At 43.0% G+C, this 19,662-nt stretch overlaps 1 long non-coding RNA gene across 1 annotated transcript; it reads right to left on the bottom strand.

Annotated features, from left to right (window-relative positions):
* Positions 1 to 9,531: 9,531 nt before the first annotated feature.
* LOC115030887 (uncharacterized) lies at positions 9,532 to 19,600 on the bottom strand. The gene is made up of 4 exons (XR_015047334.1): positions 19,352 to 19,600; positions 18,955 to 19,112; positions 17,384 to 17,617; positions 9,532 to 12,140 (listed from the first exon to the last, which is right to left on the bottom strand). It is a non-coding gene; the product is annotated as an uncharacterized LOC115030887 (long non-coding RNA).
* Positions 19,601 to 19,662: the final 62 nt, after the last annotated feature.

Genomic DNA, 19,662 nt, shown 5'->3' with positions numbered 1-19,662 from the left:
CAATTTTAATTCTAGGCCCTGATCTCCTTTTTCTTATTTACTTTAGAAGAAATATTTTTAGGGTAAGTATTTCTGTATTGTTCTTCAGCCTCTTCTAAATATCTGGAAGCCTTGTCATAGCTTGTTGCTAATCTCAGACTTTAGGAAAGACAAGCTGGAGAGATGGCTTTTAATATCCAAAATGAATTCAAGATCACCCAGTACCTTCCCACTTCGAAAAGGACTTTCCAAACTGTACTAGCAGGCCAAGTGCAGAGCCAGAAGCTGGCTGACTAAACAAATGTAAAAACATAGTTTTTGTGGTCAAAATGATTAAGCTTGCAGCTACCAAAACAATATTAGTTGTTCTCAGAGAAATAACCATAACAAGATTAGCAATTCTCCTGCCCCCCTGCCCCACACTGAATTCTGACAAAGACCACAAACCACCCTGACCTTGTTGCAAGAATTCCCCTGACGTTAATAGCTGTGACGTTAATGTACTATTACTTTGCTGACCAAATCATAATAACCCACCATGGGGGCAAGCAAAGTGAGTCACTAGGCCAAAGAGTTACTTAGTCACTATACAAACCAACCAATGACACCAATGAGAAAGAACCCTGTTGCTCAAATCTTATACAAAGGTATAAAAAGTGTGTTCTTTCTTTGTTCTTGGTCTCTCCTCTGGCCTGAGTGCTGGGAGGGAAGTCCCCAACATGTTGGAATAATTAAAATCCTCATGGGTTTTGCAGCAATGGCGGCAGTCTATGTGGTTCTTGTGAGTAAGGGTCTTTTGATGAACTACAACATTTGGTGCATTGGCCGGGAAGACCCTCCTCAGGGGGACACAGACACCGCACATTGGAGGTAAAGTGGAATCCCTCCCTGCCTATCTGTCTGTCTGTCTGTCTGTCTTGTTCACTTGTGCGTCCTCCACTAGACCACCTTCTGATTCTGTTTTGCTTTTGGTTTGTCTGGTTTCAGGTTCTGGTTTCAGGTCTGGTTTTGATCCCAAGGGGACAACTGGTTATCTTGGTTTGGTTTTAGGCCAGTCTTAGGTTTGGGGGGCTTTCTCATGGAGAGGGGCCCATTTGGGGTGATTGCAGTGACAGGCAGATGTGCCAAAATGTCGCAGGCCACAACGCTGGAGGACGCTCCAGTGTCAAGCTGGGAAGTTGGATCTGAAACAGTCCTTCTCAACCCAGCAGCAGCTAGGGTTCAGTATACGCCTGGAACAGATAGTGTCAGGCTTCTTTGGAAATCACGTGTAAGACGCCCTGTATTGGTCTTGTTTGTGTTTGTCATTTTCTGTGGTACTGTGATTCTATGGTGGTTGCCTGAAAATGGTTTATGTGTGTGTGTTATGTGTCTCTTTGTGTTCGGACTTGGACTAACGACTGATGACTGTTTTTGAGTTATGCCCTCTAGAAAAAGCCTAAGAATCCTGTCAGACCCCAATGCTGACCTCTTCCTTTTAGATCCTCAGCTGCACTGCTTCCCAGTCTCCAACTCCAGGGAGCAGTGGCCCTGCCCACAGACCTGGAGCCCAGGGAAGAACGAGCTCAGAAAACCCAGAGCAAAAGAGGGGTGGTCCCTGAGAAATCAGTGGCCCTGGATGTTGTGGCTGCTGAAGGGGAGATAGAGGAGGCTGTGGGAGTGGCTGGCCAGGAGTGTCCTATGGTGTTCATTGCCCTGGTTGCTTTTCATACTTGCCTAATGGTGTTTCCCTTTCCCCTGCATCCCTTTTCTTGTTAGCAACAGAAAAATGCTTTCACTTTGAGATGTCAGTGGTCCAGCACCGCTGTGAGAGCTGGGCTCCCTTCCCTGCCCCGTGTGTCTTCTCGGGCCCCCTCCCTGCTGGCCATGAGTCTGTTCCAAGCTCCAGCAAGAGAGGCATCCACCCACTTGGGGCTTCCTCTGTCCAATGTAAGAAGCACCTGCAAGTGTAACCGCCAGGGTCTGATGGGGGTCTTGTCTCTGTGGGGCTAGAAAGTGCCCCAACAATTTGACCAAGGTAGGAGGAAGTTACAGAAGTTAGGAGAAGGACAGGGTAAGTCGGTAAGAAAGTTAGCGTAAGTTGATAAGAAAGTGCAGAGGAGGGGAAATGAAGGAACAATAGAGGTCTGGAAAGAAGTGAGCTAAGAGCAAAGCTTCAGCAGACTCAGGAGAGATGAATGACAGTGGCAAATAGAGAGGTTAACAGTGAGAAGAAGTGAAAATAGAGATGAAGGAGATTAGAGAGGTCTGAGATGAGAGAGATACTCTGAATGAGAAATATTTAGAGGAGGAACCAGTAAATAAGAGACAGTCAAGAGGAAGAGTTGAGGAAACATGAGGCTGACAGAGACCAGAGTCAGAATCAGAGATGTGCAGTGAGGCAGAAGGATAAACCAGGGTAGAGGCAAACTATGAGAGAAAATGAGTGACAGAATAGGGATGTGATAATTAGGTAACATCCAAAGGAAGCAAAGTCAAGGAGGAGGAACAAAAGATAGATAGATAGATAGATAGATAGATAGATAGATAGATAGATAGATAGATAGATAGATGATAGATAGATAGATAGATAGATAGATAGATAGATAGATAGATAGATAGAACATTGTATGAGATCTCCATTACAGTTAGGAATCAGGAGCAAAGAGAGGTAAATAACGAAGACTACAACCCGGCAAAGTGGCACATGCTGATAGTGCTAGCACTTGGGAATGATCTATAAGGAACAGGGAGCCAGGGAATTAAAAAGGAATAAGAGAAAATGCTGGCCACAATAGTCAGAGAAACTAGAGAACCTAGATAGTACCTGGCAACTACAGAAAGCTTTTGGCTAAAGATCAATGTGTTTGCTGTAAAGGAAAAGGGCACTGGGTGAGAGACTGCCCCAGAGAAAAAGAAGAGGAGCCCCCCTCATGACCAAACCCTTCCACCTGTTTATGGATAAAAGTGAAGGGATAGCAAAAGGGGTGCTAACACAGAAGCTGAGTCCTTAGAAGAGGCTGGTGGCCTACCTGTCAAAGAAGCTAGAAAAGAGACTGTGTTTCATATTCCCCACCAACCAGTGCAAAACAAGTTAGAAAAGTTCCTGGGCACTGAAGGCTTTTGCAGATTGTGGATTCCAGGTTTTGCTGAATTAAAAAGATAAACAGCCGCCAGGCATGGTGGCACATGCCTTTAATCCCAGCACTCGGGAGGCAGAGGCAGGTGGATTTCTGAGTTCGAGGCCAGCCTGGTCTACAAAGTGAGTTCCAGGACAGCCAGAGCTATACAGAGAAACTCTATCTCGAAAAACAAAAAACAAAAAAACAAAAAAACAAAAAAAAACAAACAAACAAAAGATAAACAGCCCTTCATATGGAAAATAAAGAACAACAGGCCTTTGATGCCATTAAGACTGCCCTAATGTTGGTTCCAGCTTTTGGCCTCCCAGATGTGACTGAGAACAAAGGTATTGCCAAAGAGGTTCTTACTCAGAGATTGGGGCCCTGGAAGAGACCTGTGGCATACTTATCTAAGAAAATTGACCCTGTGACTGCGGGATGGCCTGCTTGCTTACACACAGTGGCTACTTTAACATTATTGGTCAAGGATGCAGATATATTGGCTTTGGGACAGAACCTGGTGATCTCAGCACTGCACACCCTAGAAAGTGTGGTTCAGCCCCGATCATGGCTGACTAGAGCTCACATGACTCATTCCCAGACCCTGTGGTTCAACTCTGATAGAGTCACTTTTGCCCGCCCCCCCCCCCCCAAGTCTGAACTCAGCTACCCTGCTCCCAGACCCAGACTGTCAGCAGGTTCTTGCTGAGACACATAGGTGGCATGGAGCTCTGACAGACCAGTTACTAAAGGGTACAGACGTTACCTGGTTCACAGACTAAAACAACTATCTAGAGCAGCTGTGGTAGCTGGACAGGCCCTGCCAGAAGACACATCAGCTCAAAAGGAAGAACTGATCACCCACACTAAGACCTTGGAATTAAGAAAAGGAAAAAGGCTCAACATCTACATGGATAGCAGGTATGCTTTTGCCACAGCCCATGTCCATGAAGCCATATATCAACAGAGGAGTCTACTGATGTCGGGAAGAAAAGAAATTAAGAACAAAGAAGAAATACTGGCTCTACTGAGGCCTTCCACGACCCTGCCAAGGTAAACATCATCCACGGTCCTAGTCTCTAGAAGAGAAATACCTTGATAGCAAGGAGCAACAACATAACAGAGGCATGAGCAGTTACAGCCATGGCCCTGCTGGTGGTGCTCCTGGTAATGGAGCCTTAGTTTGCCTACACATCAGAGGATTTAGCCCTCATTTCCAAAGATTCCAGTCACACCTCCAGGGGAAAAAAATCCTGCCATAAAGACAAGCAGAGGCTATGATCAAACAGATACAGCAATGGACTCATTTAGGAGTAAGCAAGCTCATCCAGACATTCTCCAAAACTAAGTACCATGTACCAGGGTTAAAACACCTTGGGGAGCAGGTGGTGCACAAGTGTGTACCCTGCCAAAGAGTCAATGTCTGCCACACCATGGTGGATCCAGGAAAGAGGTACCGGGGAGACAGACCTGGCATCTACTGGAAAGTAGACTTTACTAAGGAAAATATGGGTATAACTACCTTCTGGCTTTTGTAGTTATGTTCTTGATATAGATAAAAACTTTTCCCTGTAAAAAATGAGACTGTTCAGATAGTCATCAAGAAGATTATTAAAGAAAACTTCCCAAGGTTTGGAGGGCCAAAAGCAATAGGGTCAGATAATGGCCCTGCCTTTGTTGCTCAGGTAAGTTAGGGTGTGGCCAAGTATTTAGAGGTCAAATGAAAATTCCATTGTGTGTACAGACCTCAGAGCTCAGGAAGGATAGAAAGAATAAATAGAACTCTAAAATAGACCTTGACAAAATTAACCGTGGAGACTGGTGCAGACTTGGTGCTCCTTCCCCTTGCCCTATTTAGAACTGAAAATACTCCCTCTTGATTCAGCCTTACTCTTTTTGAGATCCTTTATGGGGCTCCCATGCCCATCACTGTCTAAAAATGATGTGTTTGAACCCATATTTTGTTGTAATAATGATCTGTATGCTAAGTTAAAAGGCTTGCAGGTGATGCAGAAAGTCTGGTCACAACTGGCTACAGCAAACGAGCCGGGTACCCCAAAGACAGCTCACCAGTTCCAGGTTGGATATCTGATCTACATGCACCTGCTTCATGCTGAGACCCCCAAGCCTCACTGGAAGGGTCCCTGCCTAGTCCTGTTTACTATCCCTTCTTATTCTGTTTTTGTTCTTAACCTTTGGCCCATGTATCCTTGATTGTTTAAATACAGTACAAGTTTTGATGCTCAGACAACAATATCAGTAACTGTAACAAAGTGAGATATCATTTCAGGATTGAAATGTACCTGGGAAAAGGGGGGGGGGAATGTAGTATCCAAAATGAACTCAAGACCACCCAATACCTCCCATAATGAGATCTGATGCCCACTTTTCTGGTGTGTCTGAAGTAACTACAGTGTACTTATAGATAATAATAAATAAATCTTTTTTAAAAATTAGAAAAGCTGGGCTGTGGTGGTACATGCCTTTAATCCCAGTACTTGGGAGGCAGAGGCAGATGGATTTCTGAATTTGAAGCCAGCCTGGTCTACAGAGTGAGTTCCAGGACAGCCAGGGCTACACAGAGAAACCCTGTCTGGAAAAACCAAATAAATAAATAAATAAATAAATAAATAAATAAATAAATAAATAAATAAAAAAGCAAGCATGTGAAAAGACATGTGATGAATTCTTTGCTAATGATATGCATGTAATGTGTTAAAATTCTGCAGACTCAGGCTGATTGGATACACGTGCTGAGGCAAGGCACATGGAGGACACGTGATGTTTGGAGGGTATAAATAGGACTGGACAAAATGATGGAGACAGAGCTTGGCTTGCTGGTACACCTAGCTGTGCAACACTTGTGGGTCTTTTGTCTTCACTGATATTCGCTTCCCTGAGAGAGGCACAGCCAAGAACTTCTCTTGGTGTCCCTCTGGGTTCCTCCTGCTGAGGATATCCCTCTGGGTCCCTGGAGCTGAGGCTGAGGCCTGGCTGTCTCTGCTAGATCTTGCTTCCACTGTTGCTAATCTGACTCTACCAAACCAAACTGCTGGTTTATCTGTGAAGTGTTTGTGAGTGGATGGAGCTGCCATCACCTGCTAACCTGTGAACTGAACTGCCTATTTCCAGACAACACAGATGGGGGTTGCTACAAGGAACCTTTCTAAACAGGTCCACTTTCCCTGTATCCTTTCTTTTCCACTACCTCGCTTGGGTGGTGGGCTACAAGGGAGGTTAAAGCTTTTAAGAACCATCATTAAAAATAGGTTTTGAGGACTAGAGAGATGGCTCAGTGGTTAAGAACACTGGTTGTTTGTTCTTCCAGAGGTCCAGAGTTCAATTCCCAGCAACCACATAGTGGCTCACAACCATCTGTAATAGGATCCTATGCCCTCTTCTGGCGTGTCTGAAGACAGCTATAGTGTACTCATATAAATGAAATAAATAAATCTTAAAAAAAAAAAAAAGGTTTTGAAAAAATTAAAGTTATAGTACTGTCACTCACTACAAGCCAGAAAATTCAGAATAAAATCAATTGTGTTGTTTGGTTGGTTTTTGGTTTTTGAGACAGGGTTTCTCTGTATAGCCCTGGCTGTCCTGGAACTCATCAAGCTGGCCTCGAACTCAGAAATCAGGCTTCCTCTGCCTCTCGAGTGCTGGGATCAAGGGCGTGCGCCACCACACCAACCTGTGTTGTTTGTTTTTTAAGCAGGGTTAAATACAGCCAAGACTAGTCTGGAACTTTTTGCCTGGTCAACAGATGACTGTAAACTTATGATTCTTCTTCCTTTCCTTCTCATGTTCTGGGGATACAGGCATGTGCCACCCACACCAGACTTAAAGTCAAATTCTATTTGATCATCTTGTCCCTTATGATTTTTCTTTAACAGGGAACACCTTTGTACCAATCTTAGGGACTTAGGTGTGGTTGTTCCTAACAGTTCTACTATACTTTAAGGAAGACCTCCATCCATTCTGAGCTAGCTGAGGGTTTGTTTAATTTTTGTTTTTATCAAGAATAAGTATTGGAGTTTATCAGTTTCTCTTTTTAACTTACTTACTATTTTTTTTTTAAAAAAATCAATAAATTTATTTATGGGAAAGAATGCACAGCACATTTATGGAGGTCAGAAGACAACCTAAGGAAATCAGTTCTCTTGCTACCATGTGGGGTCCCAGAGGTGGGACTCAGATCAAGTTTTACAGCAAGTGCCTTCACTCATGGAAATATATCACACTGACCCCAAATTTTTTATTTATTTTTATAATGGTAAAAACATAATATAAGGGATGGAGAGATGGCTCAGTGATTAAGAGCACTGACTGCTCTTCCAGAGGTCCTGAGTTAAATTCCCAGCAACCACATGGTGGCTCTCATGCCCTCTTCTGGTCTGAAAACAACTACAGTGTACTCATATACATAAAATTAAAAAAAAAAACTTTAAAAAAGAAAAACCACACACACAATATAAAGTTGGACTGTGTTGGCACAGACCTTTGACCCCAGCACTCGGGAGGCAGAGGCAAGCAGATTTCTGAGTGTGAGGCCACCCTGGTCTACAGAGTGAATTCCAGGACAGCCAGGGCTACACAGAGAAACCCTGTCTCAGAAAACAAACAAAAAATCCCATAATATAAAATAACTGTTGAGGCCTGCTCCTCCAGCATAGCTGTAGCCATTTTTTTCCATGCCTGCCAGTCATTTCATGTTGTTACTGATGCAGAAAAATCACTTGACTCAGAGCAGGGTCAAGCTGACCATGGAAAAAGTATAATATAAAAACAAAACAAAAAAAAAAAAAAAACTAGGCCTTTACGCCCAGGATAGAGAATGTGACCTTTGTGACTCAATGCTCTAAGGCATGCTAATCATAAAACAGACATTCCTCCGCCCACCTGCTCCCTGGGTTCAGAGAGCATTCCTTCAAAGAAAGTCACTCTGACCCACCCTGACCATTCATGGAACCCGCTATGCAAATGTGCTATTGTTAGAGGCTCATAGAAACTGTCTTGAGAAATAACCACACAATTATCAGGTATTTTTCTTGGGACTTCCTTGGGACTCTTAACTGGTATTTTTCAACAACGCCCTCCCCACCCCCTTGAGTTGTGTTTTTTTCCTTTAAATACCCCCTCACCCAGCTACTCGGGATGCTACGGTCCTCTACCCCTGCGTGGTGTATGACTGTGGACCCCAGAGCGTGCCTGGAATAAAAGTCCTCTGGCAGTTTGCATCAAGACTGGTTCTCGTGAGTGATTTGGAGTGTCGCCTCTCCTGAGTCAGAACATGGGGGAGTCCTCACTTTGTGGGTCTTTCAACCATATATCTTGTTATGTTCTGTACTTGTCAATTTTAAGAAATTCCACCACCATAAGCTCCATTTAGGACCAATCAGAAAGGCCAGTAAGAACTGTTCTGGCTAGCCAGCCAAAATAGCTTGAGTCAGAGCTGACCACTGGGCAGTGCTTCCTGTATCTACACATGTGGTTTTTGCCTTTATAAACTGGCCCTGGGGGACTAGAGAAATGGCTCAGCAGTTGAGAGCACTGACTGCTCTTCCAAACATACTGAGTTCCAATCCCAGCAACTACATGGTGGCTCACAACCATCTGTAATGGGATCTAATGCCATCTTCTGGTCTGAAGACAGCTACAATATACTTATTTATAATAATAAATAAATCTTTTTTAAAAAGAAATAATAAAATATATCCAGGGATCCATCCCTTAATCAGACTCCAAAATCTGACAACATTGCATACACTAGCAAGATTTTGCTGAAAGGACCGAGATATAGCTGTCTCTTGTGAGACTATGCCGGGGCCTAGCAAGCACAGAAGTGGATGCTCACAGTCAGCTTTTGGATGGATCACAGGGCTCCCAATGGAGGAGCTAGAGAAAGTACCCAAGGAGCTAAAGGGATCTGCAACCCTATAGGTGGAACAACATTATGAACTAACCAGTACCCCGGAGCTCTTGACTCTAGCTCCATATGTATCAAAAGATGGCCTAGTCGGCCATCACTGGAAAGAGAGGCCCATTGGACACGCAAACTTTATATGCCCCAGTACAGGGGAATGCCAGGGCCAAAAAACTGGGAATGGGTGGGTAGGGGGTGGGGGGGAGGGTATGGGGGACTTTTGGGATAGCATTGGAAATGTAATTGAGGAAAATACGTAATAAAAATATTTTTAAAAAAAGAAAGAATAAAATAGAATTTTTAAATAAATAAATAAATAAACTGGCCCTGGAAAACATTTGTGGCCACAGTTAGCTCCTGAGTCTCCTCTATGGCTCTGATCAATCAGTCTTGAAGTGTGTGATCAATAAACCAGCCCTGTCTAACTGAAATCAGTGTCTGAATGGTTTGTGAAGTAATTCCCAGACCTCAACTCTTGTGCGTGTCCAACTTGACCAGCAAGAACAACGCTGCAACAGGATCCTTCTGCACACGTTTATTGGGAGAGCTTGATTGTAGAGGCGAAGAGACCCCGAGCCCAGAACTGGTGCTGCTTATATAGGCCTAGGAGAGGCGTGTCTCACACCGGATTGGTTATGCACTATGCCTCATTTGCATGTTCCTCATCTGATTGGCTACTCTCTCTCAGTATCTCACAGTACCTCATTAACATACCTCATTTGCATGTCTCACATCTGATTGGTTATTCTCTCAGCACCTCATTATCATAACTCATTTGCATGTCTCACATCTGATTGCTTCTACTCTCAGTACTTTGCAGAGCCTCATTATCATGCCCGGGCCAGGCAGTGTTTTGGCAAAAAACTTTACTGCATAAGTAAGCATTGGTCGTTTGCCCAGACTTATGCGTGGTGGCCAGCAGAAGCCTGTGCCACTCTGCAACGGCACATGTGGCTTCCCACATCTCCCCCTTTTTGTTTTAATAAAATGAGGCTGGACTAGGCCTGTGCAATTATGTCCATCTGCTGTGGCTCCTGTTTTAGGTCATTCCTCTAATGTCACAGCCTTTCCCGTCATAGGGTAACCCTATTGCCACCAGACCCCATGTCTTAGGTTGGCCTGTGCATGAGGAAAGTTGCCCGTCTCTGGATACCCCAGTGCTGTGTGACAGTAACTGCTAAATGACCTAGGGCGAACTCTGCAAAAGAGGCCAGCCAAAAAGTGAATTAGTGGGGAAGTCATGATCACCCTGTCGTGTGCAGCAATGTGCAAGGGCTGATCAATGATTGTTGAGTCTCTCTCATGCGCAAGAGCAGAGAACTCAGATGCTGACTAATTCTTGAGCATAGATAACCAAAATTCAGGGGAGGCACCGTTTTCAATAGCTAAAAGTGCCTGAGTTATAATCACCTTGTCACAAAAGTCATGTTTTTTGTTGGGTTCTAAATTTGCATACCAACCAGAGCATGAACGCCAGTCCACAGCATATGGCAGCACCAAACAAAATCACTTCCACCCATTCCTTAAAGTAAGAGAAAGCAGAGGAAAGCCAAGAGGTAAAGTCTCCAAAGGTCACAGGTTCCACTCTGGTTCCATTAAGGTTCAGGATCTGTATCTGCAGCCTCTTCTGCAACCTATCCAGCTCCTGCGACCAGTTCCCCTTCAGATAATTCGATAGGTCTGTACTTTTAATAAAAGAATTATTAATATACCTATTGGGAGTAATGCATACATGCGGAGTGGATGCCACACAACTCATTTGAATGACATCCATCATCTGTTCCATGTTATGCTGTAAAATATCCACTCTCTGACTCACTAACATTAATCCTGAGGCGATATGCGAATCCACCCTTTGCAGAGTGAGCAATGCCTCAGATGTTTTTTCTGCTATCTGACTTATGGTGTCAGCACTATTAACTTGATTGGCCATAGCAATTCCTGCGGTAACCGCTGATGCTGCAGACACCACAATGGCAGTGACAATGGCAGCTGTGATTCCAAAATCTCTCTTCTGCCTAACTAGACTCATTATTGGGAACTTCTCTGGATCTGCCTCAACAGGTACAAGGACCAAGATTGGTAGCTGTACCACTAAGGCTAAGAATTTGGCTCCATTCCAGCATTGAGTCAAAAAACAAGTGATATTTGTACAATCTAACCATTCTGTATCATTTTGAAATTCAGCCAATATAAAGAAAAATGGAGGACTAACACAAACTTCTACTGGAGAGGTAGTCATATTTCTGATAACTCTATTAGTTGTCACATTATCTAAATGAGCAGAGGTATTGGAAAGTGTGGCAGAAACATTCAGTATCTCATGAAAGGTGCCAGTCAGCAGTGCAAAGGCTGACAGACTGGTACTAGCACCTGCCTCATTACTTAAAATCCATTGGTAATATGGCCAAATATTTTCTTTTCCTGTAGCATCTCCTTTATCATTCATTACAGAAAAATCTAATGGAGGTGACAAAACAAAACCCTTTGCTATTTCTTTTCGAGGAAAAATTTTTGATTGACAAGGTGAAAAAACTATAGGAAATGTGAGGTCCGGATGACACCAGGGCACGCTGCGTTTAGCAGTAGCATTGCCAACAGGCCATCATGATCTTTTGGGAATAGTCACCTTTCCCTTTATCATAATAGTGGTGATGTTTATAGGTGAAGTTATATTATTTCCAACATCACCTGAGCCTAATTGCGCTCCTTGAACGACTTGCGTTAAAGCATTAAGTAACACTCCAGAGCTCACTTTATTTTGGATAATGGGATCTGCCCAATTAGAGATAATCTTTTTCTTTAAAAATATACAGGGTGTAAAAGGTTTATCCACATTATGCACAAAGCATAGTGTATAATTTAAATGAAAACTCGTACTATTATACACCCGTGGCTCTTGAGGAGTTTGTCGTGCACAAGGCGCATCCAGAAAACATTCTGTTGCATAAAACAAAGGCAAGGTAGAAGAATTGGAATGTACCGGTAAAGGTACTGGCCATGATCTTATGATGGCCCACAAAGGTATACTTATCCCGTTCTCAATCATCAGGAGCAGGAGGATCATCTTGGGGTTCATCTTGCTCTTTCACGGTCCTTGTCAGTCGTGTTGGGACCCAAAGTGGATTTTCTTCACCCTGTGAAAAACACAAATAGCTCCCCAGGATCTGATTAAGATAGGATCCTGGCCATACCATTTTTTATCAAGGACATTTTTCCATTTGACCATTTCATTGGGCGATTGAAGCCATTGTCCGTGCCTTTCGGCTGGTGATCTTCCAGCGTCATCCAATTTTAAAAAATTAAGAGTAAATATTGTAAGGGATAGAGCCATCTTTGGCGTCATAGCCTCTATTCCCCCTTTTTGTTTTTGCAAATATTGTTTCAAAGTACAATGGGCTCTCTCAATGATGCCTTGACCCTGTCGATTATAGGGCAGTCCAGTAATATGTTTCACTTGCATTTGTTTGCAAAATTGGCTAAATTTAGAAGAAGTATACGCAGGACCATTATCTGTCTTTAGCACTAGGGGCTTACCCCATGCAGCCCAAGCCTCTAAGCAGTGAGATATGACATGAACTGCTTTTTCCCCTGACAAGGGAGAGGCATGTAGGACACCAGAACTGGTATCGATAGACACATGTACATATTGTAATTTCCCAAAAGGTGGGATATGTGTGACATCCATTTGCCAAACATCTAGGGGTCGCAATCCGTGAGGATTAACGCCCACGGAAGGTGCATTAATAAATTCTACACACCTACCACACTGTAGGACAATATCTCGAGCTTCTGTTCGTGTGAGCTTAAACTTGTCGTAATGTAGAAGCAGGGACATGATAAAGTTGATGAAAATTTTTAGCACTTTCTATAGAATTTTGTGATAGGAAAACCATATCTCTGGTGGCTGAATCAGCAATTGCATTTCCCTTAACCATAGGTCCAGGTAATGATGTATGTGCTCTAATATGTTGAATATAAAAGGGATGCTCACGCATCAAAATACAATTTTGTATTTTCATCAAAATTTCAGATACTGGACTAGACTGCTTAAAATTTCCAGCAGTCTCTAACGTTAGTATGGCATTAACCACATAAACAGAATCAGAGATAATATTTATGGGCATAAGAAATCTTTTAAAGACTTCTAAAACCACCAAACATTCTACCAATTGAGGGGCTCCTGGTGTATATTGCAACCTTACAGCCTTTTCATTAATCACATAACTTCCAAATCCTGTTTTGGATCCATCTGTATAAATATCAATGGCTCCCTTTATAGGAGTATTAGCCGTTACCTTTGGAAATATCACTGGATGTAATAAAAGAAAATGTAATAAAGGATGTTTAGGGTAATGATTATCAATTAAACCAGAATAACTGCATCTAAGAATAGCCCATTCATCTATAGTCGCACACAATGTTTGCATTTGTGCAGCAGTATAGGGAACAATTATTCTATCAGGCATTTTTCCAAAGTAAGTAATTGAACTTTTTATGCCTTTATGGGCCATATTTGCCACCATGGTGGGATAATGCTCTATAGTCTTATTAGGGGATATATGTGGATGTATCCATACTAGAGGACCATCTTGCCATAATACAGCAGTTGGCAAATTTATGGTTCTCAATATGCATAGGCAAAAAGGTTTTTGCTCATTTATACGATTTAGCTGTGCTGTTTGTATCGCTTTTTCTACCTTCCTAAGAACCTCAGAAGCCTCAGGTGTTAATTGTCTCAATGAGGTAATATGTGATTCTCCTTCTAAAATTTGAAATAAAGGTTTTAATTCCGAAGTAGGGATCCTTAAATAAGGTCGAATCCAATTTATATCTCCTAATAATTTTTGAAAATCATTTAATGTCTTTAGAAGATCTTTTCTTATACTAATCTTTTGTGGGGTAACACACCGTAAAGTAATAGTGGCTCCTAAAAATTGACTAACATTAGACTGCTGTACCTTTTCTGGTGCAATAATCAAGCCATTATTTATTTATTTATTTATTTATTTATTTATTTATTTTTGGTTTTTTGAGACAGGGTTTCTCTGTGTAGCTCTGGCTGTCCTGGCACTCACTTTGTAGACCAGGCTGGCCTCGAACTCAGAAATCCGCCTGCCTCTGCCTCCCGAGTGCTGGGATTAAAGGCGTGCGCCACCACGCCCGGCGCCATTATTTTTTAAAGTTTCATTAAGCAAGCCATAAGCTCGCTGTATACTTTCTTCTTCAGGTCCACAAATCACAATGTCGTCCATATAATGACAAATTTTTAAGGAGGGGAAACCATCTCTAACTAGTTGTAAAGCTTTTCCTACATATAATTGACATATGGTAGGGCTATTTGCCATTCCTTGGGGTAACACTCGCCATTGATACCTTTTATCAGGCTCCATATGATTAACAGAAGGTAGGGTAAATGCAAATCTAGGTTTATCTTTCTTGTTTAATGGAATGGAAAAGAAACAATCCTTAATATCTACTACTATAATTCTCCAATCCTTAGGTAGAGCTGAAAGTAGGGGGAGTCCTCTTTGTACAGGACCCATAACTTGCATTTGTGCATTAATGGCTCTGAGGTCATGTAACAATCTCCATTTACCTGACTTTTTCTTTACAACAAAAATAGGAGTGTTCCAGGGTGATTGTGTGGGTTCTACATGTCCCAGGTCTAATTGTTCTTGTACTAATTCTTTAGCTGCCACTGAGGCACCCACACCGTGTCCTCCGTACACCATGGAATGGGCAAAGGCTCTTCAGCGGCCCCTAGAAAAAACCCAGCCCTTTCTTATCTGCTTTTACTGTGGCTTTAACTGGTGAAATTCTACCTTATAAATTTTTTCCTAGACCTAGTCCAGGTATATATCCCATTCCTTTCATCATTTCCTTGCTTTTCTGAGAATAATCATTAGTCAGTATAAAGTTCATGGCTGACATCACATCTCTTCCCCATAAGTTTACAGGCAAAGGGAGTACATAAGGTTGAAAAAGCCCTGTCCTTTCTTCTTTATCTTTCCATTGTAAGAATTTTGCACTTATAGTTGGGGTAGCCTCATATCCTAATCCTTGTAAGCTATGTGACGATTGATTAACAGGCCAAGAAGCAGGCCACCAATTACTGGATATAATGCTTTTATCCGCTCCTGTATCCATTATGCCTTGAAAGGTTTTTCCTTCTATTTGTAATGGTAATGTGGGACGCTTATCCAAATCTAAAGATATGTATGCCACATTAGTTCCTGTAGAACCAAGTCCCTTATCTCCTCGGGAATCCTGGCTACTAGGGAACATGTTATGCAAACTAGGAAGAATCAGCAATTGAGCAATGCGATCTCCAGGAGAAATGGCTACGATACCTCGGGGTGCAGAACACATAATCTTAACTTGTCCCTCATAATCTGAATCTATAACTCCAGGGTGTATCATTAATCCTTTCAAAGCAGAAGAGGACCTACCCACCAGTAGGCCCACTGTATCCTTTGGTAAGGGACCTCTAAAATCTGATGAAATAGGTTGGCATCCCATTTGAGGTGTAAGAATTACTCTGGAGGTGGCACAGATGTCCAATCCTGCTGAACCCGGAGTGGCTCTCCTCGGTCTCTGGGTGGCCTCATAGACACTGTGGTCTGGAGTGCCCCATACATTTGGGGGCCCTGGGGACGGGGGCCCCTTACTCCGTTTTTTGGCTGTTGTACTTTAAATTGAGGTATTGGCCTTCCTTTTATATCTCTGACTGATCTACATTCATTTGCCCAATGTCTTCCTTTCCCACATTTTGGGCAAATACCTGGTCCTGTCTTTTCAAACCTACTCTTTCTACCCTTTGTACACTGCTTTTGCATATGACCTGTTTGTCCACAATTATAGCAGGTTATTTCTTTTGTTTGCGCCATCAAAACTGCGGCAGCCAGCCCTGCATTTGAAAGTGGTCCTCCTATTTCTCTACATGCTTTCATCCACGCCTGTAGTCCTTTCCCTTTCCAAGGTGTGATAGCATTTCTGCATTCTTTGGTACATTGCTCATAAACTAATTGTTCAATTAGTGGCAATGCGGCCTCAGAATCACCAAATATGCGCCCTGCTGCTTCCATCATTCCAAGCTTTCACTGCTGCCTGATTGATTTGATCATAGACCTGCACTGGGTATCCTAATTGATTGTTTGTCCATATACCCTAACCTGTAAGCATTTCAAAGCTCCATGCTGGTTGCCCTGCAGTAGCATTAGCACGGGTCTGACTCAAACACAGATCATGCCATATAAACTTCCAATCTAGATACTGTCCCATCGTAAGACATGCCTTTACCACACTCATCCAATCCGAGGGAGTCATGGCATTGTGAGCCACTCTTTCAATCTGGGACTGAGTAAATGAGGCATTAACTCTGTAGGTCCTTACTGACTCTACTAACTCTTTCACTTGTTTATGCGATATTGGCTCATAATACCGCTGTTAAGCTTGATCCTAAAAAACAGGAAAAGCCTGACATATTTTTCGCAACCCTCTAGGAGTGCAAAAAGAGTGACCATTGCCAATTGCTTTCTTATATGTATAAGCAGAGGTGGTGGGGGAGCACCAAAACTCCTCCCTATTGGACCATATCTTTCCACCTCATACTCTGCAGCAGCCTCCTCCAAATCTTCCTCCTCCCCTGCTGATAATTCTGAGTCCTCTGAGCAAGATAATTCTAATAATTCAAAGTCCTCGAGAGGAGGGTAAATTGACTTAATTTTCTATTCTTTATCTTTTATATTATCTTTTATAACTTTACTTTTTGGTTTCTTTTCCTTTTCTCCTTTTATTTCTTTCCCTTTACTTATCTTTCTGCGCGCATCTTCTTTTTCATATCTCTCTGTTTCTGACATACTTTCCTGTTGCTCCTGTAAAAGTCGCTGCCCTTCCTTAACAGCTAGCTCACATTTCTTATCCTGGATACAAGCCTTAATTAATTTCCATAACGGCCTTGTTCCTGCCTTCACTTTCCCTTCAGCTTCCTCTCTCGCTATATCTCTCCCTAACTTTTCCCAACTAGGTAGCGTCAGCCACTCAGTGGGGCAAACTAAGGAGCGAGTCTGTCTATCTCTTTTAAAAACCCGCTCACTGTACTTTCAGAAATCTTTAAACCTCTTTCTTTAAGCAAGGCTTGCACCAGCCCTACTAAAGGAATAGACTGGCCAGTACCCATGATCGTCCTGGACTAAGCATTATCTACGTGAAATTATTCCCAGCAGATACACTCGTGCCCGGGGCAGTAACAGTTAAGGCAAAGGCATACTATCAAGGCAAGAAAAAAGCGAGCAGCACAACCCCAGCGACAATTATCGAATCTATTCCGTAGGAAAGCATACCTCTCAGAGACTCATATCAATTTCTTTATACTTACCGGTACCACCGTTCCTCAGCTGAAGAGTTCTGAATCTGTGCAATCGAATCCTTCTCAGCAGTCTGTTTTATGGGAACACTTCATTAACCGCTCCTTCCCCGAGATGCAGTTCTGAATCCTCCCTGTAGCAGGGGGTCTTCGCTCGTGCCTGAAGATGTTTCATCCCGGGTTTCGGCACCACTTCTTGCGTGCGTCCAACTCGACCAGCAAGAACAACGCTGCAACAGGATCCTTCTGCACAGGCAGTGTTTTGGCAAAAAACTTTACTGCATAAGTAAGCATTGGTCGTTTGCCCAAACTTATTCGTGGTGGCCAGCAGAAGCCTGCGCCACTCTACAATGGCACATGTGGCTTCCCACACTCAACAATAATAGCCCCATATTCTCCAACCCTTAAAAATAAACATTCTGGGGAGCTGGAGAGGTGGCTCAGTGGTTAAGAGTACTGACTGCTCTTCTGAAGGTGCTGAGTTCAAATCATAGCAACCACATGGTGGCTCACAACCATCTGTATTGAGAGCTGACACTGCCCTCTTCTGGTATGTCTGAAGACAACTACAGTGTACTTACATATAATAATAAATAAATCTTTAAAAAAGATAAACATTCTATTTTTTGTGTTGATATTAGGAACTGGCTTGGCAGATTGCTTCCAAGCCCAGTGATGTCATCCATAGTTGACAGGGACCAACACATCTATTGCCACGACAATTTGCTACATTCCCAGAGTCTACTTCCCACCCTTACCTTCCAGTGGTTACGTCACAGGCTAAATAAAAGGCAGATCCTTCCTGGCCTTCCCCCCTTCTTTCTGTCTTTTCTCCCTTTATCTCCATCACCCACTTTGCACCTGAAAATAAGCCTCTGCCATGTGGAACTGCATTGGCCTGGTATGGTCTGTCCGGACACAAGCCACAATTCCAACACCTCATTTTGTCTCTATAATTTTTTACTAAAACCGATTGATACCAGGTATTGGGAATCAGAGGATCACTTTAAAGGAGTTCCAGGTTCTCCTGTCCCCTAACAAAAACTGGAGAGTTGCAGCAGAGGAGGGACAGTTTATTAGGAAAAGATTAACTCCAAGGGAGGTGCAGGCCAGAGCAAAGTTCAGCAGCCCAGCTGCCTCAAGCACAGAAACCTGTGACTTCTGCAGTCCCTTAGGGCAGGTGTGGGCTCATTTTCATAGTGTGGGCTTTCAGAGTTGGTTCCACAGGTTACAGTAACTTCCCATCTTGGATCTCATTAACATCTTATATCTCATCCTGGGAAGAGGACTGCATTTTCCAGATATAATGAGCCATGGCTACTTTCAGACATTCCAGAATATTTCTGTGGAGCCAGTTTTTAGCCAGTCTCTGACAGTGATTTTTAAGGCAGGATAAGAAAGGCAGGAAAAATTTTTGGCAACACAAGAAGGAAGAGAAGCCAGTCATTGACTGAAGTGTCTCACCAGAAGCTGAGCAAGAATCCCAGTGTAATTAACAAGGCCCCTTCCTTTCCCAGCCATTAGCCTAATTTTCCAGAAATCTCACCAGAAGGCCCATGTACAGGAAAAGGACATGTACTTACCACCTGGGCTTAACCCTAGAGGCTTCTAGTTTGTCTGAGTATAAGCCCATCCACATTATCTCCAGAGCTTCATGCATCTCCTGTAGCCAGATAGACCGGAGAGGTCTCTCAGCAAATGGCCTAGGCTGCTCTCTGATGCTGTGATAAAGCACTAAGACCTAAAACAACGTGGGGAAAGATTTATTTCATACTCTAACTCCCAGGTTACAATCCACCACTGCTGGAAGCAAAAGATCAGGGCTGCTTTTTGGCTTGCTCACCTACCTACCTACCTACTTCTCTCTTTCCTTCTCCTCACCAACCCATTTTTTAGACAGCCCAGGCCCTCTTGCTTCAGGGTATTATTGCTCCCAAGAGACTGGACTCTCCCATGTTAATCAGCAAATCAGAGACATACCCACAGGCCAGTCTGATCCATGCAGTTCCTTATTTGAGACTCCATTTTTCCAGGTCTCTTAGTTTGCTTCTCTGTTGCTGTAATAAAACTGGGACCAAACCAACTTAGAGGAGAAAAGAAATTATTTCATTTTGTAAGTCTAGGCAAGAATTAGTCCTGGATCAGAGGCAGGAACCACAGAGGAAAACTACGTACTGGCTTGCTTTTCATGACTTGCTTAGCTTGATTTCTTAATCAAGTAACCCAGAGGTTCCTTAAAGGACTTGTGTCGAGAGGTAGAATCTCTCACAGTGGAGTAGACCCTCCCACAT

Source organism: Mus caroli, unplaced genomic scaffold (assembly GCF_978045245.1).
Source record: "Mus caroli unplaced genomic scaffold, Mus_caroli_1 scaffold_6, whole genome shotgun sequence".
NCBI lineage: Eukaryota > Metazoa > Chordata > Mammalia > Rodentia > Muridae > Mus > Mus caroli.
Note: the sequence above shows the minus strand (reverse complement) of the source record. Positions and strands in the feature narration are given on the sequence as shown.